A 26,266-nucleotide genomic window follows, 5' to 3' on the forward strand; every position below is an offset into this window, starting at 1 on the left:
ACTTTGACATTAAATCTTGGGGGGAAGGGGGGTTTGTTTGTTTGTTTGTTGTTTTTTTAAATATAACAACTTACTAGTCTCCATTGGTCTCAACACAAACAGAAGGTAGAGATTAACCTCTACATAAGCAGGTGAGCAAGCACACGCCTGTCTGCCGCTGGCTAATTTCAATACACTTACCATTAACAGACCTGGATCAAAAGCCAGAAACAATTGCACTTCATTAACGGAGCTCTGAAGACGTGGTTGCCAGCTCCTGGGGCCTAGGTTTACACAACACTTGAAAACATTACCTCTCTTACCTGCAAGAGCTTTTTTGAAGCAGCTTTATAATGAGGTCAGAAGAAAATCCAGCAATGAGATGCCATCAAGTCTTTTGGAAAGAGTTACTGGTGTTAGTACAGCCTAAATCACGACTTTAATGAGAGAGGGTTCAAGTGTTACCTTTACTCTTTGACAAGTTTTGCAAAACACTGTCTTTTTTTGCTCTCAAGCCGCCCAATCTACCCCACAGCATCATGGCTGAAGAAACACAAGAGTATTGGGATTTGCAAGGCCGGTACCATTATCAGTCCCAGCCAGGCTGCTCAGGGACAGCAGGGCTTCCTGGGCTGCTGAGTCAACAGCTTTTCGGATCAATTAAAATTAGGGAATTTGGGACGTGTGCAGCTACTTCTTGCTACAGAGCAACACCACAGTTTTGGGTCCCCAGGTGCTACCTCAGCCAACACCAGAGAACCTTCCAGAACACCGTGCTGCTGCCACCCCCCCACCCCCAACCTGGGTGGGACCGTTAAAACTGTGAGTGAGCAGTGTGGGGTGGGGGAAAGGAGGGAGAAGAGGCAGGTTTTTATGGTAGAGGAGAGGTGTAAGAAAGACGGGGTTGGGGTGAAGCTTGGGGCCACTGTGAACCTTTCCATCTCCGCCTGCTTTGGGGCAGAGGGTAGGCACAAACCGCGCAGATGACGGACCTCCTGGTATAGTCATGCTCACTTTAAAAAGCAGGCAGCACGTCATCCCTCCCCCTAATCTGAATTCCTAGGAAGAACCACACATTATTCTCCCAGAAGCCTTAAAATTATCCTAAGAGCCAACACACACGCTACCTCTGCCTTTACAAATTTTAAAAGATGTTTCATTTGTCTTTGATGACAGCAGAGCTGTGCCAAGATGTCAAATTTCTTGGGAACTAGCAAATTTTTATTATATTCAATTCTGCAAATGTAAAAACAAACAAACAAACAAAAAAACCCCAAAAAAAACCCCACCACACAAAACCCGCCCCCACCACTTTGTTTGCATACACTGCCTGGACAAGTTTATAAACTCACACGAAGGGGGATGATTTCTAAAACAAGGGATGTGAAGTGGTGCTAGCATCCTTTTTCCATCCCCTCCTTTAACTGCCCTCTTGGGGGTGGTATCTGAAAGGCCAACGAGGCTAAGTGGTGGTAGCAATATCTTCTTTCTCACTATCCTCTTTATTGGGGCTCAGCAACAACACTTTGCTCTTCATGAATTTTGCGCTTAAAACATTCTGCGCTACTGAATCTGTGGCCTGTTACAGATTGCTTAGGATCTCATTTTTTCCTAGTGGTGGTAAAACCTCCTAGCATTTTCTTCCACCTTTCTCTTGTCTGCCACCTGAAGAAGTTACAAACAGGGGCAATGTGAGCGGACTCGTGAGCGCCACATGGCGTGCCTGGAGCAACACATCAGAGATGACCACTCTGACACACGGGTTAGCCTGAGACTGAAGTTCAAATATTCGCATTCACTGCCTGTAAATCCCATGAAGGGTCTTGTCTGCAAAATGGGAACACCTGCTTGCCAAGACAGGCAGTTTCATTTCTAAACATATTATTTAGGAAGAACATCTTTCATCTGAGTACTTAAAGCCTGATTAAGTGGAAAAAAAAAATTCCTTTGACACATGGTTCCTGAAGAGAAGCATTTACTATTTATTTTCATGAGAAGGCAGATCTATTAGAAACTATTCAACTCTTAACAGAAGATGTACCAGGACACTGACTTTTTAAGAACAAATTATAATACAGAACAACTACACCATGCTTTTTTCCCCCCACAGATACTAGTTGTGCTGTACAAACATGGACATGCCTTGTCTAGAGGGACATTATTTTGCTTCAACCTACTTTGAGTTTGTAAAGATGGAATTCCTGACCAAGATAAATTTTCTACCATTAACCAGTTTTTGCCAGCCTTTTCCCTCCCCTGATAAAATTTATCAAAGTCTTCCTGCATCAAGAAACATGATCAGTAAAATAACAGTGTGGCACTTGAAGGTAAACAGGAGGAAGTGAACATTAGCAAGGCAAAGGCTCTTCCTTGTTTCTGCAAAGTTCAGTCTTGGTTTTTTCTCTTCCCTCTCCCCTCCCCCTGTCAAACAAGTTGGCAATTCCTGGAAAAATTACCTTTAGTCAAATGGGACTCTTCTGTGAAAAAAGTTGTTTGTATTAAGCAGTAGACTGTGCAAGGTAACAAGCACACTTAAAACATACTCCCATGATTACCACAGCTTGTCCTTTCAAGTTACTAGCATTGAAGTGAAAAAGGTTCCAATCTGGTTCATATTTCCACATTACCAATTTTCATGATCCTATTACAAGTTCAACAATATTTGGGGTGTTTTTTGTTTAAAAGTCTCTCTGCAACTCAGAAATATCATATTACATATTATTCACATTTTCCGGGGTCAGGGAAGCAGGGGAAGAGGTGAAAAGGGAGAATATTTCCAGCCTTAACTGCTGCAGAGAGGAGAAAACACTGTAAGATGAGAGCTTTAAGACAAAAGCAAACCAACCAACCCGCTCCATGTTCAGGGTCCTTTCCTCCCCCCCCCCCCCGTCCATCCCGATGTTTTCTTAAAACTCAGGATTTTGGAGAAGCCCTATTCAAAATTTGGAACAATAAGATTTAGCAAGATTGTGTCCCAAGGCTAAGAAAGTAAGCATGAAAGGGAAGGAAAAAAGAGAATAATGGACTAGTAAACCCACAGTTCTTTTATTTATTTCACTAATAGAAATGTTACTGAAAACAGAAGAATTTTAAATATCAACACATAGCTTTTTTTCCTAAGTGTTATTGACCACCCCGACTTTGTATTTGTAATAGATCATTCAGCAAGTTTCATTTCTGCTTGCAGCTTCGCTTTCACAATATGATCAGTATATGTCTCGTTTCATGACAGGAATTTAAGTATTTGAAGTATTTCATTGCATTATTTCTTTAGATCGCCAGTTCACACTTCCAAGATAAATCCCCCGCCTTTTTTTTCCATTAATTTCATTTAGTAAGTTATAGCTCTGGCCCTACAAATACCAAATCCTCTTCTTAACTTTGCCCAACTGCCATGTTCTATAAAAGTTGACAGGACCATTCATATGGGTAAACATCTGTAGGATAAGGCCTTATTATGCTTAATATGTAGCAATATAAAAACCAGGAGGAAAAGAAAAAAACATTTTGAAAGTCAGGAAATCAGGATGTGCTGCTATTGGACCTGTTTTGTAGGAATTCCAACCACCACCTTATCCCTACTTTTTGAAGGCCAGTCCTGCTCATCTGACTATGTTAAGGAAAAAAATCCTAGTTACCCTTTGACCGCAAGTAGTTGATGGGTTTGCACTGTACCAAGCCTAACAGACAGAGCTCAGGTCTTTCATTCCCACAAGCTATGATGATTCATCTGTTAACTTTCACCAACACCACCCACTCAATTCTGTTCATATTCCCTGTAAGCCAGAAGCAGTGTACTGAATCCAAGACAAATATCTTTTTGCCACATCAACTCCAGTTGCTTAAATTGTTCCACAGCCTAACAGCTTATCCCTTCCACATGCTCCCTCTAGACTGACAGAGGGGGAGCACTGAACTTGCAGGCAGGAAAGGGAATGCAGGGAAGTTATATGAAATAAAAATACATGCAATGTCCATACACAGCCAAGAAAATTTAGTTTTCTGGCTTGTAACTACTGACTTCTGCAACTTGGTAGCAGCAGAGTTAATGCCAATTTTGGAATCTCAGACAGACACTCTCAGACTTGCAGGATGACACAAAATGAATCCAATGGGGATTATGAAACAACTCAAGGAAGCAGGGAACTAGTATCACATTCCCAGAATGTAAGCATCAAAAACTCAGGAGAGCAAGCAGCCTCAGGGCAGTGCACCCCCTACACTGGAAGCCCACCTGTGGTGCCTAGGCTTTACAAACAGGTTTGGAAGGCAGGATGGTCCTCACAGCTCTGATGCCAGGGCAACACAAAGATCCTGACAAAAGGAGCAGCACAGCACCCTTCTGCACTTTCCTTCCTTATCTTTTATGCCTAAAGTCAACGCAGAAAAAGCAGCTCCTACCGCTGAAGCCCTAACTTGCAAGGCTAGTGTTAGCAGCTTCCCACACTAATTTGTATGCTGTAAACCACAATAATCCCTGCAGAACTCCAAATTGCCTGCCTGGAGATCACCTGATGAAAATACAACCAATTAAGCAAAATATAATGGCACACTTAATCATTAAAGGGCAGAGCACAGGCTTTTTCCCCATGTACTTGATGCAGAAATACTAACAAGTAAGCGGTGGTTGGCTCCTTACAGTTCATGAGACACCCCAGCCATGAGGTGGGGTGAGCTATGAGCCATGCATAATACAGGATTTAGAGGGTGTTCAGAAATGCCACAGTGTCCAGGAGAGGATCAGCTGAGCCCAGTGTGGCTTCTCACAGAGTATACATGTGGCCAGCACACTGCAGGCCCTACGGCAGCTCTTCCAACAGGGAGGACATGCAGTTAAAGCAAAGTCTCTTCCTTCTTTGGAGATAACTCAGAAGGATGTATGCACTTTTTACAGCACATGATATCTGACATCTTTTGCCCTCCAGCTTCCTACAGCTCATCGTCTTACACACAAGAACACCACAAAACATGTTTTACAAAACAAAATCAAGCAGACAACGCTATTCTATTTAAATCCTAGCAGCATCCTAAAGAACTAAAAAAAGCCCCACTAAAGTAACTTATATTATACTTCTACACAGAAAGGTACATGCATGTTTGCTGGGGTGTTATAGGTGCTTCAACTAACAAGATAGAAGCAAGCATCTATAGGAGCAGTCAGGGTGTATGACTTAAATAGATATTCTCAAATTTTCAGAAAGGGGGAGGAGAGAAAAAAAATTGTCAAAGGCTGGCCCTCAGTTAGAGTCCCTAGCAGACCTGTAAAGAGGTCCGCAAGGCTACAGAGGTATAAAAGATTTTATCCCTTTCTCTTGGTTTTGGAAGAGACTTGCATTCACAGCAGTTGAAAAAAAGAATACTGACAGGGCTCTCTGAAATTGCTGCATCTCATCCTCTACAAAACCCTAAACAAGTCTCCTTTCTTCTGCTTTGCTTGATACAAGCTTCTGTTTTCCTAAGCCCTGTTTTCTTTTGTCCTACTCACACCCATCAACATCATTAAGATACCTGGAGCAAACCACCTCCTGAGATTTTGGTGGGTATTTTCTCTTGGTTCTAGAGCAGGCTGAAAGATTGCCTGCCAGCAGCAGTTGTTGCCACTTCCTCCTTGTCTAATAATTGCTAAGCCTCTTCTTTGTTTCCAAGTTAGAAACCCAAGAAAGGCTCCTAACAGATTTTAATACTCAACCATGAATTGAGATGTAAAATACACAAGACTTGGTCACTGTTACATGTGGATGTAAAAGAATCCCCCCTAAAATTTGAAGAAAATGTCAAACTGTGGAGGATAAAAGCCCACAACCCTCAATGCTTTGTTAATTCAATCCAAAATTCATTCAGTTTTTAAAGAATGGAAGTTTGCTGTACATACTTCCTCAGTCATAATCTTCTGACCCTGAAACAAACAACAAAGTTTAATTAAGTATGAAATAGTCATTCATGGGTTACTCTTAAAGTGTGATTGAGCATTTTTAAATGAAATCCATTGCAATAAGCATTTGAAAACATCTAAAATCACTTCCCCATGCTAGAAGCAAAACAGGGTTGCTTGGAGAAGGGGCAATTAGGATGCAGCAGTGGAAAAATAATTCAAGCATACTCTTCCTCGACTGGTAAATGGTATAAGCAGAAGACTGACAATCAGGGCAGATCCCAGCTTTCTCAGGGGCTGCATGACACTAAAGCAAACTGCACTAGTGGTGTTTTACATCATTATAAAGAGACTTTGGAATCTGTACTGAAGGCAAATTTAGCAACAAAGGTTATATTTTAGGTAAAGTTAGAGAACCATTAAGTTCAGAAAAAAAGGTAGTTTCCTGCATGCCCTTTAACAGTTTCCTATCTTGTCAGCTTTAAACTTCTCTCAGAGAGGAGGTGATGCAAGGCTTCCCGTGGCAGAATCTCATCCCTGCTGATGAATGCCAGTGGTATGCAGCAGTTGCAAGGTAAAAAGAGGGTCTGAAACACTGCATTCATTATATTCAGCCTCTCAAGGTCACAACCCCCTGAAAAGCAGTCTCCTGCTTTTGCATAGTCCACTCCCTCTCCCTGACCAGATACATTTCCTTTCAGTAATCCTACGCTTCATTAGCATATGGTGCTTTGATTTTTCTGCAATTCTACCATTATAAAAGTAAGCATCTACAGGGCAAGTCACCTGACTCATTTTGGCAAGTTATTTTTTCTTTTAGTGGGACTGTTTATTTAAATTATGCATAATGGACATTGACTGCTTTAAACTCATTTACGAGTAAACTGCCAGAAGTGGACAACTTTATGGGGGGGTGGGCGGGGGGGAGAAGACCACACATTTTTACCAGCACACCAAACATCCACAACCCTGCTTCTGTCTTAGATATTTTCACTCTCATGTCATAACCTGGAATTCAAGCTGTAATTTCATACTGCTTCTAATCTAGTATCTATAGAGAAATGTTACAGAAAGCAACTCACGAGTTCCTAGGATATGCAACAACACACCTTTCTTTTTGGCTTGTAGCATCTTTTCAAGAAAGCTTAACATTTGCACCCCACCTTTCAACAAAAAGGTGTGCTAATTTCCTCACTAGCAGGCACACCTAGAGATCTGACGCATTCCCATTCTTCTTCCTTTTTTTATGACAGGGATGGACACTTCTTGCATCATTGTGGAAGTGACTTTTTTCAAGGCAAGTTTACTTGAGCTGGCAGTTGTTAACACGAGAAACATCCACCTCAACCTAGCACCTGAGGCAGGAGCAGAGACAGCACAAACACAGCAGTTGCTCCTGTAACTATTTTTTTTTTTAAAAGGGTGTGTGTTGTACCATATTGCAGGCTGATAGAAGATTTAATCCGACATTAAACCAAGAACAATTAGGAGAGCTTAGCCAAACAGAAGTGATTTAAGGCATTAACGCCTGAAAAAAAATGGGCATTTATCCTACAGATAAATGATGGAAACATAGGCTGGGCTTGGAGCTAGTCAGTACAGGGAAATACATCTGGGCTGAGATTCTGTTCTAGATTGCTGCTTCCTATGTGCACAAGCATAATAAAAACAGGGCTGAACAGCTCAATGCCAATCATCTGCAAAGGACAAAGGCCCTCTCACCCAAATGATTTTAATTATACACTTTATTTCCCCGGAGCTGCACCAGCCATACTTCAAGGTGTGAATTCTTTATACTGAAGCACTTCCCAGTAGTCAACCAATCAGCCTGAGAAAGTGGAGTGCCACTGCACTAGAGACACCTTCCCCCTCTTCTCCAGGATCAGGCCTGAATTCAGACAACACTGTTTAGTACTTTACTTCCAACATGACCTACTCAGGCCGAGACTCTAAACTGTTACCCACCACCCCCCACCCCCGCTAAATCCTGGCGGGAGATGCTTTTTCCTCCACATAAAGACTTGCCAGCTGTGACTAACAGTCACATCTTCCCTCAGCCTGGAAGGGCCCACAAATACAGGCTGCAAAAACACATGCGCCTCAAGATTAGAGATGCTAGACCAGAGAAGGACATAGCAAGAAAACAGTTGCTTTTAAACAGAAACATTAAACAGTGAACCCCAACAGACTAAACCTGGTGAAGATGATGAAATGAAGACTGTGAAACAAGAGAGTGAAATACTTTTGCACATGAAGAACAAATATCTTAGTAGACAGCTAAGGAAGTACCAACACTTAGCGAGTCATGTCACTAGCCAGAACACAGCCAGAAGCAGGCAACTCTTTCCACTCTGGCCATATTTTCTTCAGAAGAAGTCACATTTTAAAAACGCACTAATACTTTAGACTCCCCACAGAATTAACATGTACCTCTATCAGGCAACAGATAGACAACATATGTACAACATACAGCAACTTTAAATGTGACAGAAGCGTATTTTTCTCCTGTGGGAACAAGGCTCTAACAGCCTTATAAATCCCTATTCTGCGTCTCCCGGCTCCCTCCCTCACCTTGCTGCCCTGGAAAGTAAGCTGGAAGCTTCAAGTCTACAAACTAGAGAGTAAGTTTCCACAAATAACCCTTGTTGGCCCAGGGAACCGTGATTTTTCTCTTAGCTACCTCTGGAAGTATGTCTACTTAGGAGCATGCACCTTTTACAGGGTAGTATATTTTATTTGGCAATAAACTAAGTCAACCAATTCATTTTTAAACGTCAACCTAGACAATTCCACAAACATCTACTTCCAGCAGTATGGAGCAGTTCCACACTTCATGAAACCTGGGAGGACTTCATAGACTTGCCCTGACAAGAATGTTGCTTAAAATTATTTAAGAGTAGGAGACCACACAATAACTTCAAGTCAAATTAGCAGGGTGCCAAAATTAAAAATGCAAGTGTAGCATTCAAAATGTAGTATTGCTGATTCTGGCCTGCCCACACAAGTGCATTTAAAAATCTTACTCTAAAAAAACAAACAAACAAACAAAACCCACCAAAGTGTATAGACTTCATAGTATCCAAATGCCTGCACAGGCTCAGATCTGGAATTTTCCATGACTGCTTGACACAGTGCTATTAAAACATATTTAATCTTACATATTCATAACCAGATTTTTATGGCATTAAAGCAAACAAGTCTAAAACCAATATACATTTCTTCCTTTGCACAAATATTGCTAATATCTTTCCCTACTTTTCATATTAGTAGCAAAGTCATGCTTCATATTACTACACTGTGATTGAACAAAACAGCTTTTTGCTATTGTGTTTTCTTGTTTTGTTTTGGTTTGTTTGTTCTGGGTTTTTTTTAAAGCACGTAGGTAAGATGAAGTGACCTAAACATTGTTGAAAACAACTTTTCCATAAATGCTGAATTGCAGATATTTGCAAAGAGAAATATTATCTGGGCAAATCACAGAAGGGGATTCAAAAAAGCCACCTTAGTCAGTAACAGCGTGTGCTTGATTTCAGCTGATGTGAATGAAATGGAGATACATGAATGAATGTTTATAAAATCCAGGTCTCGTCTCAGAAAAATGCTCAGCCTTGGTCACCTAGAGAAAAGCCTGTCCCTATTGTGAATACATTCACTTTTTTAAAATAACATTTCCAAGTATGTTATTAATTATTCAGGCTGCTTTAGCCTAAATGGTCTTTTTGCTCTTCAAAAACCAAAAAATCCAGTCTATTATTATTAAAGTCAGACCAGTAGAACATCTGAGAAGCATCTTGTTCGTTACTACTAGAAAATCCATCCAATACTACCGTTCTGCTGCGTCTGGTGCCCCTGCAGTGCTTCTCAACTCTATAACAGTAGGAATCATCAAAAGCCACTGACACTTTACTGCAAATAAACATCGCAGCACCTCTACATTCCACCAGTGCCAGCTCCATATTAACTTCTTTCAATTTTTGGTCAAAAATATTTTGCTTTAAATATAAACAGCTCTTTCCAAAGAAATCATAAATAAATAAAAATGGAACAATACCTTCTGCTTACTGAACATACTACCTTTAACCCTCTTCAGCATATAAAATACTTCATTCAATAGGGAAGAACAAAGTTTTCTTCATCTGCAAGGAAACAAATTTAGAGACCTTGGGGTTCCACGTAAGTTTCAGGTGCGCTGCAGCAAATATTTACTTGTGCCTGATCCTTCACCAAGGAAGTCAGTGAGAACTTGGCCACTGCCTTAGCATGGGCAGTAGATCAGGTTCTGTATGTAAACTAGATCTATTTGCAAAATAAAGAATTTATATTCAAATCTGTATTCATTGGAAAATGGCAAGTGCCATTCACGTCAGAAACTTGTGAGAATTGTTACTTCAATGAGGAAGAGCTATGGATCCATTTGCAATACTGCAATCTTCTCATGAATCAGCACGGGGGCCCATGGAGGCCCAGAACCTTAGGCACTACACCTCTCTACCTGCACTTAGAACTGAAATGGAAAAAGATTCTGGAAATGGAAAATCTTGTAGCTGTATCTTGCAGCTGGAGAATCAAGGCAAAAATAGATTAAATTACTTGCTCAGGATCATAACTCTTTGACAGATCCGGTAATGAAGTCTAAATCATCCAAATCCCACTACAGCATTCACATGACATCACCTTCTCTCCTGTTCACATGCTAGTTGTTCTTCCTACAATCTCCTTGTTGTTTCAAGTATCAACTTGTCTTTGTTTTCAAAAAGTGACTGTTTTCATCATAATTCTAGCTATTCATGCAGAGGATGTACACAGTTTCTAAATACTACACAAATTTGTTCATCTAAGTTTGGCAGTGTGTTTATCACTGAATTGTGGTCTTTGAACAGAGTGCCTATGATTCCTTTTCATCTTTAGGTAGACACAAGTATGTTTACTCATACACAAATGCAATTGTCAGAACTTCTGGGTACATTTTCAGATCTACACATGCTTTCATATTGTTTTCTTCTTATTCTGGGAGTTAAATCCCCACCTCACATTCACATAAACGAGATCCTGTTTGTAAAAGAGAACTGCACAATCTAGGTCTACAGCTAATAGTCTGCAGATATGCATGCTTTGTTTTAATTCCTCCAGACCACATTAAGACCCATCTCATAACCACCTAGTTTCCAGAGGTAATGAGCAGCTTCAACCGGTAATAAGCCAGCAAGTGGTAACAAGCCAGCTTACAAGGGGCATGTTTATTTTTACTCCATATAGTATACAAGTCTGTCCCCTTAGATAAAATTGTATACACTTATTCTTTGCCTAAAAATAATTTACAGGTGTGCTTAGGGAAATAAAAATACGTGATTACATTCAATAGTCCTTTTGGTTGTGTGTGTGTGTAGGGGGATTTCCGGCAGAAATTTTTTTCCCAGCAATTGATTCTTGAATATTCAAGAAAGAGCACACACTGCTAATGAATCATTCTAAATGCACATACATTCACACTCTCTCTTCTTGAGATAGTTGTGAATGTGAATAACACAGACAATACTTCACCGCAAGTGTTGAACATTGCTTGCCTTGTATAACTTGATTACTACTTTTACTTTACACAACAATGAATAATGTTCAATATCATACTCTAGTTATGACTGCTTATTTGAGGAGGCAATGCCCAGTTCATCTTTAAACCTATTTTCTATGCAATGCCTCCAACTTAAGACATTATTTTCTCCTAACAGCAGCTCTCATCACACCATCTGGTGCTTTAAAGACACGGGATGGCATGCAATTACCCCTATCCACTACTAACACAATTCAATTTCTTCAACAGAGTTAAGAACTACAAAAAGAAAAAAACTCCCTCTCCTTCGCTTCTGACCTCATGCACTGCTGGGCTTCCTTCCTGCTAAGTTACAAGAAGCATTACTGAAAGTCAGCCTTCTGTGGGCCAATATGATAACATTTTCACTATTTCAAAGCCAGTCATCTCTCAAGCTTCTCAAGCTTCATAAAAAGCCAGAAATTCCCTTATGGAACTTCAGAGTCAATATGAAACTTTTCCACTACAAATACAACCAGTGGTAATGGTTTCTCCCTGAACACTGCATGCACTGGACTGGTAAGGAGATTGCTTCGTTCAAGAAAGAGGAAGAAAAAAAATACTAAAAAAAAAAAAAGTCTCCAGCTCTCCAGGAATATGTCTGTGAAAAGAGAAGCTCTACAGCCAACAAACAAACCAATGTAACAAAGATATTGACATGGGTTAAAAAACTGTAGTAAGTCACTTGTTAACAAAGCTGCATCTGTGTTGAGTGCACAGAGACTCAATTGTGATACAGACTTCCTGTGCTATTGCTTCATGGTATGAACATGGCTGCAGAGACCACATCAATACTCTTGATTAAAAGAGAGACAAAGCAGTATGCATGAAGTGGGGCTATTTCACTCCATTATCAACTTACGAATTATCGCAGTGATGCAGAAGAAGCACTTCAGCATTTAGCAGTAAGTGCTAGAATAGCTCTACAGAAGCTATGTTTGAATCATGGCTATTACTACTTAAAATGTAATTTGTACAAAGATCAGCAATAGTTACCTACTGGACGCTAGTCATTTTGACCGGTTACTATTAAGAGACAATTCGGAGCTCTGGGCTTCTCCCAAGTCTTGGCAGGGGCAGCATTCATTAACTTTCCCACAGCAAGCTCCAACCATAATTTGTGGGAATCTAGGAGACCTGTACCCAGCTAGAATCCAAACACACAAGGTATTTTAGAACATGCTTGATTTTAAAGACATCAAGACTTTTCTCCAATTCAAATGGAACTGTGTTTCCTGAGTTCAACATGGGATTACCAACCTTGCTGAATCAAAATCTCTTTACTTATTTTAAATGGAGCAACATCTGGAGCAAAACCTTTAAGGAAAAAGTTACACATCCTGATATTATGCAAGTCAAGGCATCAAATTTTAGAAATTCAAGGCTTACTGCTTGTTCTGGTTTCCTTATCTTTAGCCATGATCTCATAGCTTAAATTCAGATTACTGAAACCCTAAAAGTCTACTGTCCCTTTAAACCTACCCACACATATACCTTCACTTAGCAAGCTACTTCCCCCCTCCTGTGCAGTAAGAAGCCACTATCACAGCCACTTGTTTGGAAACTACTAACATCTGTTGATAAGAGAAGCAAGACTCATGATCAGGTACAGCCTGTTAGCCTGTATTATCCGCAATTCAGAAGGGACCTTTGTAACGGCTCTCTAAGCAGGAAGTAACACGTTACCTGAGAACTATTTTTTAAAATGTAAAGAGCCAGAATAAATAAAATATTCCAAAACTAAACTTCTTTTAACTCAGGATATGCCTGAGTGCATAGGATCTTTACAAGCATTTTTACAATGACATTTTTCAGGCTCTGGACTGTAACATGCCCACAAACCTACTCAGCATTAAAGGAGCAAAAGGACCCAGCTGAATTAATCTGACCCCAATTCTGCACCAGCAAAATCAAAGAGAGGTTAATTAATACTTAACTAGTCACGCAAGCCCCAACTTCCTTGTTTCATTGTGTTGAAACACAACTAGGTATACAAAGGTAGCTGCTTCTTTAAAACAAAACTTAAAACTAGAAATTTAATTGGATACTGGGGTCTTCAGGGCTCTTCCAGGGTTGTGGGGTTGTTTCAACAATATCACAGCACAGCACTATTTTCACACTTTTTTCACATCCTCCTTAACACCACAGAAGTTGTCCCCAACACTTCAGTGCCAATCCTTAGAGAACTGAAGAAGAGTGGGAAGAAAAACTGCCTGCTACTGCACAAGGCAAGAGGTTGGAAATCAGGTTTTATTTTCGACCACCTAGCCAGAATGGAATTTAAGCCTTCAGCTATTTGGATTTTTGTTGTTAGTTTTGTTTGGGATGGCTTTTGAGCTGCCGGCACACTTCCCAGGATATTGATGACTAACCAAATAAAGAGACAACTGTTTTGGTTTCAGTTAACCCCAGATACAGAAAGCCAGAAAGTAAACAAGAGCATAAACAAATCAATTGGGGGAGGATTTTTTGGTTTTAAATAATACTGAAATAATTCATTGTCATATGTTCTCTCCAAATAAATCAAAGACATTTCCCTAGCAGCACCCAATCATTTACTTTAAAATAAGAAACAGAAAAATATCACATGCAAAATACAAAAATGTTAAGTGCGTACCATTAGCATTTGCACGGGACAACAGGATAATATATGAAGATGACAAATACTGTATTTAGTTCTGTAGTTGCAATGAGTATAAGCTAATAGTTTCCCCCACCTTTCTCCTCTTTGTTGGAATAAATGGAAAGGAAGTAAAAGCACACTGGATTACAATAAAATCTCAACAAGCTAAATAAATACGCTCATCCACAAAAGAAGTGACAGCTCATGCAGCCATAGCTTCGAGCTTACTGACATAGCCTTTTCTTTTCTGAGCACATACAAGGAGCATCCTAGCTTCCACATAATTCTCACGCCCTTTCTACAGATGAAGATCTAAATAATGGACTTCCTAATGATCTCTGGCACAGGCTACCTCATGCAGTCTCAGGTAAAGCACTCGCCATCTCTCAGAAACCTCCCAATTTCTCCCTCTTCTAACAATTATACAGATCTGATAAAAACCCAGCTGTTACCCAAAGAGCAAACACAGGACCACAACTGCTCTTCTCAAGGGAAAGAACAACTCATCAATGGTTACTAATTATTCTAGTATAATATCTAGAACAAAATTAAGAGAGACAATCACCTGGCAACAACATTAAAGTAAGAATTTTGGTGTCAATAAAACAAAAAGGTTGATTTTTATCACAATAATATTGCCGCCAATGCAGCAGCTTTCTAAAGCATAACCCCAGATTTCTCAAATTAGCCTACATGAAACTATCCAAAAAAACCTCATCATTGTTGAACAGTACAAAAAAAATTTTTTTAAAAAGAAGATTTTCAAAAATGCTAGCAGTTATTATACTAGACACCCAACCACAAAAAATATCCCCAAAACCTACTGATATGAAAATTCCAGTTGCCCTCAGGATAGCAACCTGAGATCATTCTCCACATTTGGTCAGAACTGCAAAGAAAAAATGTCTGGGTTTAACTTATTCATCTAATAATCAGTTAGCTATCAGACATGCTTCTCCTGTGCTATCAGTAACAGGCACTTACCTGTCCTATACAGAGGTCTGACCACAGAATCATGGCAGGTGTTACAAAACACTAATTGCCAATGTGGATAGATTATTAAATATGATTATATAGTCAAAAGAGTTGGAGAAGCACTGCAAAGAGCTTTCAAATGACCACAGATAGCAGACCTGGCCTCTTTGACAGGGCAAGCAGTCCTGCTAAGTATCTGCTCGGAGTCTAACACAAGCCACTCTTAACTATTTCCTCCAGAAATGCCTCAGGCTATTCCCTCAGTGACTGAATGCCATGTTCAGTTGCTGCAACTGTCCCAAAGTTCACAGTCCTGAGCCCTTCCTGCCCCTTCATTTTAGCCACTGATTAATGCACACCTACTCTTTTCTCCTCCTGTGCGAGCTGATCCCCATCTACATGTGGAGCGTGAGGTATATCCCTGTGCTCCTGGACAACAGCAGCTTATGCTGAGTACCAAAAGTTCTGCTGCCTTCCAGCAAAATGACAAAAGTCCCAGGAAAAGAGCAGAGCTTCTGTGGCCTCTGACTGCATAAAGCGATTGACACTTTTCAAGTCAAAAATCTCCAAGCAGTATAAATGAGTGTTTCAGTAAGCAGCACAGGAGCCCAAGAATTTCAAATTCGTTATAACAACTTGTAGTTATCAGAGTCCAGAAGCACCTGGGAAACAGTAGATGCCAAATCCCACATTAGAGCATTTCTCTTTGGCACATTAAGAACCCCAGTAAGAACTGCTCAGAAATGAGCTATCACCAAAGGGGCACTGCAAGCTTGCAAGACCCCACTGATTTGAGTATCATCAAAAGTGTAACACAAGAATTTCATTCCACTACAGTATGCTTTATGTTTATTCATCGGTTCCTGTACAAGAACACAGGGAGTGGACCTATGTTTACTACTGTGCCAGGGCTGTAGTCATTCAGGTACTGAATCACGAAAGCAGAATGGTGGCAAAAAGAAAAAAAAAGAAAAAAGAAAAAAGAAAACACGGGAATTAGCAGTAGAGACTCAAAACTGTAACCCAAACCAGAGAATCATCATTTTGCAGCAAATGCTAAGCAACTTTACATCGTAATTCCATCTGCTATCTGTTTTAGCTTCCCAGATTTGGTGTGTAAAATATTAGCACGTAAGTGCAAAGGGAAAAAAGTGCTGCCAAGCAAATTATGTTTTATAGTACAGATTTGCTCTGTTGAATAGTTTGTTTATTCCTGAAAATGGATTATTAAGTATCACATGGCAGAATAAGATTCTCAGAGTTTAAACAACAAAGAGCTCACTTCATCAGATACTCTTCGTAGTATACACTTTGAAAAGAAACAGGAAATGCCATCCTTCAAAGCCCTGCTATAAAAGCCACACTGATTTTCTTCTATGGAACATACAAGGCTAAATCATTACACACAGCAAACAAACCTATTCATTGTACTTATCAACAGAAAGCTGTAACAAGGAGATAAACTGAAATGACAAAACCACAGCCTGTATTTAATGAGGGGAAGAGACCCAAAAAGACAACCAGCACAAGAAGTCTGACCTACAGTCTTCGTCTACTTCTTGTTCTGACATGAACTTCACAGTCTTGCCAACTTGTCTTCCATGTGAACCAAATAAAAATATACCCTAACCAAGATACACGGTTCTTTTTTGACCCACTAAAATGGTCAAAAAGAAATGATCACCCTACACAGTCCACTGTTTTCATTAACTAGAAAGATGCATTAAACAAAGGGATTTGATTTTTCTTCAGAACAAACAAGAAAAACTATCCCATTCTTGTAACAAATGTATTTAACTTCACCTGATTAAACATTGCAATGACAGGCCAAACAACAGCAACTAAAATGAGACCAGATAATCCCTTTCTGTAACAATGTAAACATTAGTAAGTTTTCAATACAAGGAATAAGCTTCCCTTATCTGTCACCAAAAACAGGGCCAATTTCACTGAATGCAGTGGGAAGGCACAAGAACCTTTCCAAAAAAATTCTGTGTTTCTGATACCAAGTTCAGGAAGAAGGATATATGCATGCAATGTACAACATTAAAAGCATAAAAGACTGATATAGCACCATTTTCAGAACCAACAACGTATAAAGAAGGATAATAATGCTGACTCCAGAAGAGTTCATCAAAATAATTTTTTTAAAGCCTTTTATAATGTGCTAAAGAAAGAGAGGACAATGAATCTAGACACCCAAACCCCAACAACTTGCACAACTTGCAGAAAATACCCAGCTTTGTAATTCCAGCTGAAGTCTTCAACCAACTGAGCCTCTGATCTCTGAGGTTACACTGCAGACACCAAATATCAATTCTGACTTCAAGACTGATAGCAGTCTTGGACAAACATGTGCCATTCCACCAGCATAACCATGTCAATTAGTTAAAAAAAAATAGAAATAAAAAAGCAGCACATTTAACAACTATCCCAATTTAGAGGCAGAAATGCCATGAGAAAAACCCCTTTGGTAAACTTGCTGAGGGTGGAAACATAGCTATGCCCCCAGGGAAACAACGAACAACCAAACATTTTCCTCTGCTGAGGTAAGTGGCATCTCCTTTAAGGGCATCCTCCAAAGCAAAACAAAGAGTTTCTTGTATTAACACATTCTCATATCACTGGGCTATAATAAAGGGTTATGAAAAGGATCCAAGAATATATAGGAAGAGACAACACTAACACATCAAAGTGCACCTAGCCTTTTATTTCCCGAGTCTTCAACTCAGCAGTTAACCAGTCACATGCCATTAGTCAGGATCGCACAGGTGAAGACGCAGCTTAGTTACTGAAGTCTGCTGCTAAGCTTCCCTCTTTTCCTTCTGCTTTCCCCTATTTGGAACAAAACAAAAGCAAAACCCAAATACTTTCCCAGAAAGATTTAACCCAGCTAGGAAACCTCTTCAATATTCACATTTGCTTAACATTTACTCTGACAAGGAAAAAAAAATCTGTAGCAAAGGTTACCACAAGATGAGGATGACATATCTTTCAAAGAAAAGAGAGTCTGATACCATAAACCAGGCAAATGACCCTCTAAAGCAATTTAAGTATATGCTGTATGTTCAAAAATATATTAACATACAAATGTAGAAACTCTACTCAACTCTGAGGTTTGATGGTCTACTGAATGGTACCGAAGTGCGATAAAGTCTGTCCTCCAGGATGCTTTCCCTCATTTCTCAGCATGTCATTAATCCTAAAAAGCAGAAAAAGGTGCTATACCGATTCCCGTATTTAGGCTCTGATCTAACGCACTGAAATATATCCACTGGAGGCAGGGCCACATACAAAATCCAGCTTCAGATGCATTAGATTTGAATTTTCACTTCAAGTTTAGAAAAATCATAGAAATGACCACCCTCTTTCACTTCTGAATGCTTTCTTCCACAAAAGAATAAGCTGCAAACTGTTTTCCTCAAAGCCTTAAAAGGGCTAGAATATCTTGGGGGTTTTTTCCAACCACTAAGTATCGTTGCTTCTTTGTAGCAAAAAATAACGAAGAACAGAACCATTCAGTAGGAAAAATGACAAGTTCATATAAAGAAACTAGGTGTTAACCCACTCTACAGAAGGGCTTACACAAAATAAAAATGCTAACTTTGATCAGTAAAACCAAACACACACCAGTATCTGCCACATCTGCCACACAGAACCAAAATCAGGTCTGTTACTAGCAAGTCATTCAACACATTATCAAGTTTCTCCGACACCACTCATGACTGAAATTTCAATGCAAGAAACCCTTAATTTTCTGCCAAATAAGAAGGCTCTTACAGGCTAGATTGAAAAACTGTCACTTAGCAGCAAAGGAAAATGACATCTACTCAGAGAATAAGTACTTACATACATCAGTAAAACAAGCATCCTCAGAGGAGTGACATCTTTACAGCTGAAATAATTTAGTAGCCCTGCCCAGTCAGTCATTAGTTTGCAGTGGGAAAATGTCAAAGCAATCATGATTTCTGTGAAATTATGCCCTACAGAATAGCCACAAAACATGAAATTTATTCAGTTCTACACCACCTAACCAGCTTAAGACCTCAAAAAACAAGCATAGACTATATTTGAACCTACACGAAATTACAATCTTTACTACTGATTTTGCAGAAATGATCCTAAGATTGGATATCACATTCTCCCTCAACACACTACTCCTTTTTACTGGTATATTTAGAAATACTGGTAAGCTCAGTGTTGCTCTTTACTCATTTCTTCTGCCCTTTCCCAATAATCCTTTTCCTGTATACTTTCCCAACACAATGTTCAAATTCGCTGTGCAACAAAACAGTAATTATTTCTTCAGCATGGATACAGTTTACTTCAAAAGACAGACCTAGAAGATAGTTAATATCAGATCTCATTCTGCATTCAAACTATAAAAAGTTGCTTCTTTAAAAGAATGGGGCGCTTCAGATACTTAATTGGATTATCATTTTGGCTAGAAGTCTATTAACCTGTCTTAATCAGTGGGCTGTCTAAAACAAATTTTTTTTAGAGTAAATATTACGCATGGATAACACTCAAATTTATATTTAACACATACACAGGTCATCTTAGAAAATCATAGAAAAGTACAAAATATATATATATATTGCAATTCAGGCAAAATTTGAATAAAAAAATACCTAAACAATCAGTAATTCTCCCAGAACTGCTGCCTCAACATCTAGCCATCCTTCTTTATGTCTCACTAGTGGTTTAAGTTGTCATGTCATGATAAATAAGATGAAGAAGATCAAGAGAAATGAGAGTACACAAGCCATGGCCCTCTCATACAAGCCAGAAGTTATAATCAATCTAGCAAGTTTTGAGGTAACATCCCAAAATTTTTAGAGTAACTACAATTAGTGACTCAAGGGTGGTAAGTCTTCCCTCTTCCAGCAAAAGTCTTAATTCATAGCAACTTTTTACCTCCTGAACTTTTACCAGGGCTCCACCCAAAACTATGCTTCTAGCTCAGACCACAATGGAAGACTGTGATTCACTATGAGAAATACAAGCTCTGTGGCTGAAAAGGTCTGAGATCAAACTGCCCAGGGGAAACATCTTGCAGACCTTTATAGAAGCACCAGGGAGACCAGCACGTATGCACCATGCTGCCTGTGCAAAGGATGGAGCTGCTGCCTGCCGGAGCACGCCTGTCACAGGAGATGGCTGTCGCTTCCTCCTAACTCATAACCTACACTGGGGCTCCATCTATTCAAGAGACATAAATAAAAATGTATATTGCTAGTTTTGTTTTTTTGTTGTTGGTTTTTGGGGGTTTTTTTTGTTTTGTTTTTAAAGTTGCATCAATATTTACTCCCCATGTTAAAAGAAAAGCCAGGCACACTGTCCACTTACTAGGGCCTATATTTGTTCTATGTAAAAGCAGTGTCTTTGTCTATGTATCAAGGACCTACCAGTTTTCCTTGAACTATCTTCTAAAACCAAAAAAAGTAAGAAATTCATGAGAAACTAATATGGTCTTACTGAGCTGAAACTTAAGATTCATCTAAAATCACCACCATGGAAACACAGTATGGTACAACTGAACCAATTGACAGTACAATTATTGCTGAGAGGCCCCAAACTTTCCCTTCCATCATTTGCAGTATACCGGGGCAGCAAATACACTGAAAGGCTGTAGGATTTCTCAGGTTACTCCTGGGACCAGGTTATCTGATAAGGGAATTCACTCAGTGTGGTTTAATACTATCAGCAATGTAGTATGGGCTTTATTTCTTCTAACATGCATTGAAGCACAGGCTTTCCCAGGGAAGAAAAAAAAAGAGAATGTTACTTCAAGCTGATAAAATAATCATAAATCACTTCACTGGTCAATAAACTGTCCAAATGACTTAAAAATTTCTCTTTGTTTCTGCCTTCTCTTCTCTCTCCTTTTTTTTAAAGTAGTTTTCTGTGCAGATTTCACAGCACCTTCTACCCCCACAGAAGGGCAGAAAAACTGTGGAACATTTCAGACAAAAGTGCAGGCCACTTGATTTAAAAAATAACTGGGACTGGCTATGCTTTCCAATGCAAATCCTTTTGCTGGGCAGCCAACTGCAACAACTTCAAAAAAGAGGTTTGAAATGTCACCTCAATATCCATTCGCAGGGGGCAGAACAACCCAACCGTGCTGCACCAGCAATCCGCAAGTGTTCACCCAGGGAACCTAGCAGAGATGAGGTTTGCTTGGACATCTCGTTTTTACGGTGAGAAGACAGAGCTCCTGCAGCCCAGCAGCGTGCCAGGCCTCTGCCCTGGCTTCGGTCTCATCTTGCCTCCCATGGCCACGTGTGGACTGCAGGACACCAAGAAGCCTGGCACATGGTAGAGAAGGACCCTTATGCCCAAGGGCCGCTCTTACAAACACTCTGCCTGCCTGCTTCAACACAGCAAAGCAGACGAACTGAAATCAAATCCACTCCCAAGGTGTCTGTGGCCATACAGATCTGCCCTCCCTCCCCAAAAAGCACCTCTCATCTCCCCTCATTGCATACATATAAACAACAAAATCTGATTAAGCAAAATAGCTTATGCACAAAGTGCTGACAGGAGCATACAATTAGGGAAAACACTGGAAAAAAATGTAACTGTTTCAGTCGAGCGTCACACGGAGTTAAAGAAAAAAGACTCAGAAGAAATCATGATTTTTATATTTATGGCATTCTCATAGCTCTCCTATAGTTGGAGTCTGACTGAACATACCTAAAAAACCACAAGCAGATTCTGCATGATGTGCAGCTTCTATTGCTAATTTCTATAGTTATGTGTTTTATAGCTTTAAGAGAATTCTTGTACCATTTTATAATATTCATGGTGCCAGCAGGGCTGCTAGGCTCCAGCCCAGTTATGACTATGCTTCAGTTGCACAAATATGTCTTATGAAAGGCACATGTGAAATATATGTAGTAGGCAGTGGAGATTACGTGCTACCAATGAGCTGAACACATCATTTCCTGTCTCACAGAAACAAACCTACAATTTTCTCCTCTTTCTGACTCAATAAGATAGCCCGGAGTCCCCTGAAACATTTTCTACTCAAAGTATGATATTTTCTAATTAACATAAAAGTAACTGTTGACAAAGTGACTAACAGTTTTAAAAAGATTTAAATAAGCACTATGCACACCTCACAAACTTCTGAAAATGCAGCCAATTTCAATAGCTGAAAGAGGCACAATCCCTCACTGGCAGAGCTTTGCATTTAGAGGTCCTTGAGAAACATAACATTTAAAACATCACTTAAGGGATGATGGTTTTGTCCCATCAGTCTAAAATGCAGCTTTGCTGGTGTAATCCAACCCAACGTTACAAGCTGGAACATCAGATCAGTACTTACATACCTGTAAAACATTTGCAATGAAAACACAGAGGCATCTGAGGTTACTCTAAACTCATAAGTCCTCCTGCACAGCATAGCCAGAACTCATTCATATCAATGCCGAAGTTTATTAGCATCACCAAATTTTCCCTTTGGGACCAAACACTTCTCAGTGTCAAGGCTGTGTAGGTGCAGAGAATGGTGGTGCTCTCAAAGGTTTCCTGGAATGACGCTGCACTGGGAGGCAGCAGTCTTCCAAATGCTGTAGCACATGAGAGCACCAAGAAAAAGCTTGCCACAAACTGCCTATCTGAAATAAGAGCTTCCAGGCTTGGCAGATACCACCTCTGACAGTCCCCTAAAGTTAAGTTCAAAACCTCTGAAATAATTTTTGCTCCAGCAGCCTTCCCACAAAGAGAGGTTCAAACACATGCTCCTTCAGGACACATGCTGAGAGCCGTGTGCCAGCAGACCTGCTCTTCAGACACTTAAGCAAATACACTCAACTGTGGAAAGCAACCACAAAGGAAACCATTCTGAATTCAAGCAGTATGGCTAGACACAGAAGCAGGTGGGCACACAGCATCTGTCCTGCCTCAGAGGAGGCTGCCCTCCACTTCCTAGTAAATCTCTATGCAACGTGAGAGGAACATCAGTAGGACCTCCACATGATGCTTTTATAGCAGTCACACTCGCTATTACCTACCCACCTAGGGCAGAAGGCAGGAGACAACTGCTCTCCTCTCTTCTCTTCTAGTTGTGGAAAATAAGCGAAAAAAATCCTGTGATTTTTAGTCTCAGCAACACCAATAACTAAATGCAATCTTGCTGCTGCCCCAGTGCCCCAGTACCCCAGTGCCAGAGAGCTCAGCAGAAGCTGAGCAACGGTCAGAGGGCAGGTTTGGGCCTATTCTGTGTAGCAGGTTTCTCTGTCAGGGACGTGCTGGGGCACTTGGGCCCAAACAGCACAGCGAGGTGAACCACCGCTAAGGTGAATGGGGTTTAACACCCTCCCTGATGCACCAATCCCCCCCACACATATGCTGCAGCATTCCTGGCTCACTCTGTTCACAAAAGCAGCCGGGACAAGAGCACTCTATAAGGCCTCTGCCTGTATCTGCTGCGGACACGCGATGTTTGTGATGAGGCAGAGCCCCACCAGCATGTACCGTGGCCCACAGCAGACTGATCACCTGGCACTCTTGTTTCCTACAGTGCCGCTGGTCCCCCGGCAGCCTCACCTGTACCTGGGAACCTCGACGCTCTCCACAGGACAAGGTTGCTTCTCACTGTTCAGTGTGACATGCTGTATATATAGGGCAAAGTGATTCCTCACATAAGGAAAAGAGGATGACTCCTCCATCCATTTCCTCTGCTACCCTAGCAAACACCACTTGGGAACTTCAGAAGCTGAAACTGCAGTTTCAGCTTCCCTCCTGCCTTTTTTGTACAAAATTCCCTCATGTTCCTTCTCATCTTGTGATTGTACTCCACAGCTCATGGCACATATCCCCTTTTAAGATGGAAATTCTCACTGAAAAAAAGAAGTCTGACCTCAGCTTCCATAGGGGAACGCTGGCTTATGAACACTCTAGTTTTGGTAAAAACTATGGGAACTATTGTTTCAATCTGCTTTGAGGAAGACATCCAAATAGCTCCATTAAACAAATCCACATTTTTAATATTTTAATCCTTACCATGGATCTCTAGGATTTCTAAAGTCTTTATATATGAAAATATGACATTGTAAATATACTATAAAGGTTAAGATTCTAACACCTACTTTCTTTCAAACACCAGAAGTTAGTACCGATTAATCAACAGCCTGAAATAGTTTCAAAGAGTCAAAAATCTCAGAAAACAGTTCTCCTCTGTGTGGAAAATAGAGCTTTAAAATTACTTTAATTTATTTTATCATTAAAAGCATTTTGGGGGGGTAAATTCCATGGCTGACTCTTCTAGCTTAATTTTTTCTTCAGAGCATTTTTTTTAATTGGCTGAGTTAGGAAACTGGTGTGGGGATGGAAGTCAAGGCTCCTCCAAAGTCAGATACAACCATTTGTTGTATGTAACAGGAAAGAAAAGAAATAGAGAAGAAATAAAAGTCATGTGAGTAATGAAGGAAAACAGCAGCAAACCAGAAACTGGACAGCAAGGTTCTGATGCAAAAAAGCTGCAAAGTTGTGGAAGACCACAGTGTCAGCTGATTGGCATGAGCTCAGAGTTATCCTAGATCTTATTTAAGGCAGCAAGTACCAACAAGAATGCTTTCTCTGTAAAACACACACACATATGCTCTAACAAATATCTTACTCAATTGTGTAGTTTTGTTCTAGTGAATAAACTAATACACTAAGAGTGGGTTACGATTAGTATCTCGCTATTATATAGCTAGATAAAAATATGGGAGAAAAAAAGATGCGTTTTAGTTGTACAACACTGTTCTGCCCTAGCCTGAATGAGGGACATTGCTGTTGCGCACTCAACAGGGGCTTCTGGGGAGCATGCAGGAGCTTCCCCTATGAAGTGCCACATTAATTCGCCTTAAGCTGGTATACACCCTACTCTCTTATCAGCTTTTCTCCCAAAACGTAATTATATCAGTGGACTTAGGTCACCGTCAAACAAGAGCAGATTAGGCTTGTTACCTGCTCCTTTCATCCAGTTTCCTTCTTTCTTTCACTGAGGCCGCTAGAACTTATTTTAATGAGAACAATAATTCTCTCAGATAAATCTGTAAACATTTTCATAAAGAGCAGCTGCAGGATGTCTGCCTCACACAAATTAAATTAGCCAGCTAGTGGCTCAGTCCAGGGCCTAGAACAGAAGTTGTTCTGTGGTAGCTGGGTCAGGCCTGTGCATTTCCACTATTTTGTGTTATGCACTACATGGGATTTACATGTGCTCCCGTGTTAGCAAAGAAAAGTGTTTATACTTATGGGTGGGACTTTGGATGCAGATTAAAGTCAAGGTGCTATATTTACTGATCTTTTAAAGTAAGAGCAACATGTTGAAAGGGAGTAAGAGTTCTTGAGAAAGATCAAAGTTTGCATGCAGCAACCACAAATTAACATAAATATATGTTGAAATACTAACACAGACTGGCAAAATTTACTTGCTTTTTGCCTGGGGCATGTAAGTTTGGCTAATAGGGGAGTCAAAACCATTAACTCTCTTCTTCATCATTATGTAGGGCATGGAAGTACACTTTGTGTCAGAGCTAATGACTCTTCAGATTAATTTTGCAAGGCTAGGCTAATACTACCATGCTGCTCATGGCTTGCAAGCTTTTGAAAGATGAGGGCTACATCCTCGCCAGGAAAAAAAAATCCAATATTATTGCTTCACCCACGTTTCTTGAAAGTTAATCCTGCAGTTATTCCTTCTTACTGCTGTTGACAGGACTTCTGTCGTGTGACAGATGAAAAGCTAACAAGCAGTAAGATATCTGACCTCCTTTTGTTTGACTAATTCCTATTCCGGTAAACAGATCAGCTGTTTTTCTTGTGGGAGCATCAACAGCACAGAGACCACAAGGGAAGGTATTTCACAAGGGCAAAGGACAATTTTGTAGCTGAATCACAGTCCCGGAAAAACAATGCCCGGCCTGTATTTAAGACTTTTAAGTACAACTACTTCAGCAAGGGGGGTGACTACTTTAATCACACAGTCCTTCACTAGGAGCCACGATGCAGATGCAAGCTTTGCCACTAATATTCCCCCCAACAAACAGACACATAGAGAAACAGCCACATCAGTACTGAACACCTTATATTCTTAAGCTTGTGTCGACACTAGAAGGGCTTGATAATATCGTTGGTAACATACTGTCGTCTAAATTGACCCTTTGGTAACATATTGTTGTATCAACTTCAGCTAATTTAGCTAGACCAGAGGAGAGCCCAAGCTTCTATT

At 40.2% G+C, this 26,266-nt stretch overlaps 1 protein-coding gene across 1 annotated transcript in view; it reads right to left on the reverse strand.

Annotated features, from left to right (window-relative positions):
• MYO10 (myosin X) overlaps positions 1 to 26,266 on the reverse strand; it is a 171,051-nt gene that overhangs the window by 143,042 nt on the left and 1,743 nt on the right. The gene's annotated exons all lie outside the window — the stretch shown is intronic.

This window comes from Dromaius novaehollandiae, chromosome 2, assembly GCF_036370855.1.
Source record: "Dromaius novaehollandiae isolate bDroNov1 chromosome 2, bDroNov1.hap1, whole genome shotgun sequence".
Lineage (NCBI taxonomy): Eukaryota > Metazoa > Chordata > Aves > Casuariiformes > Dromaiidae > Dromaius > Dromaius novaehollandiae.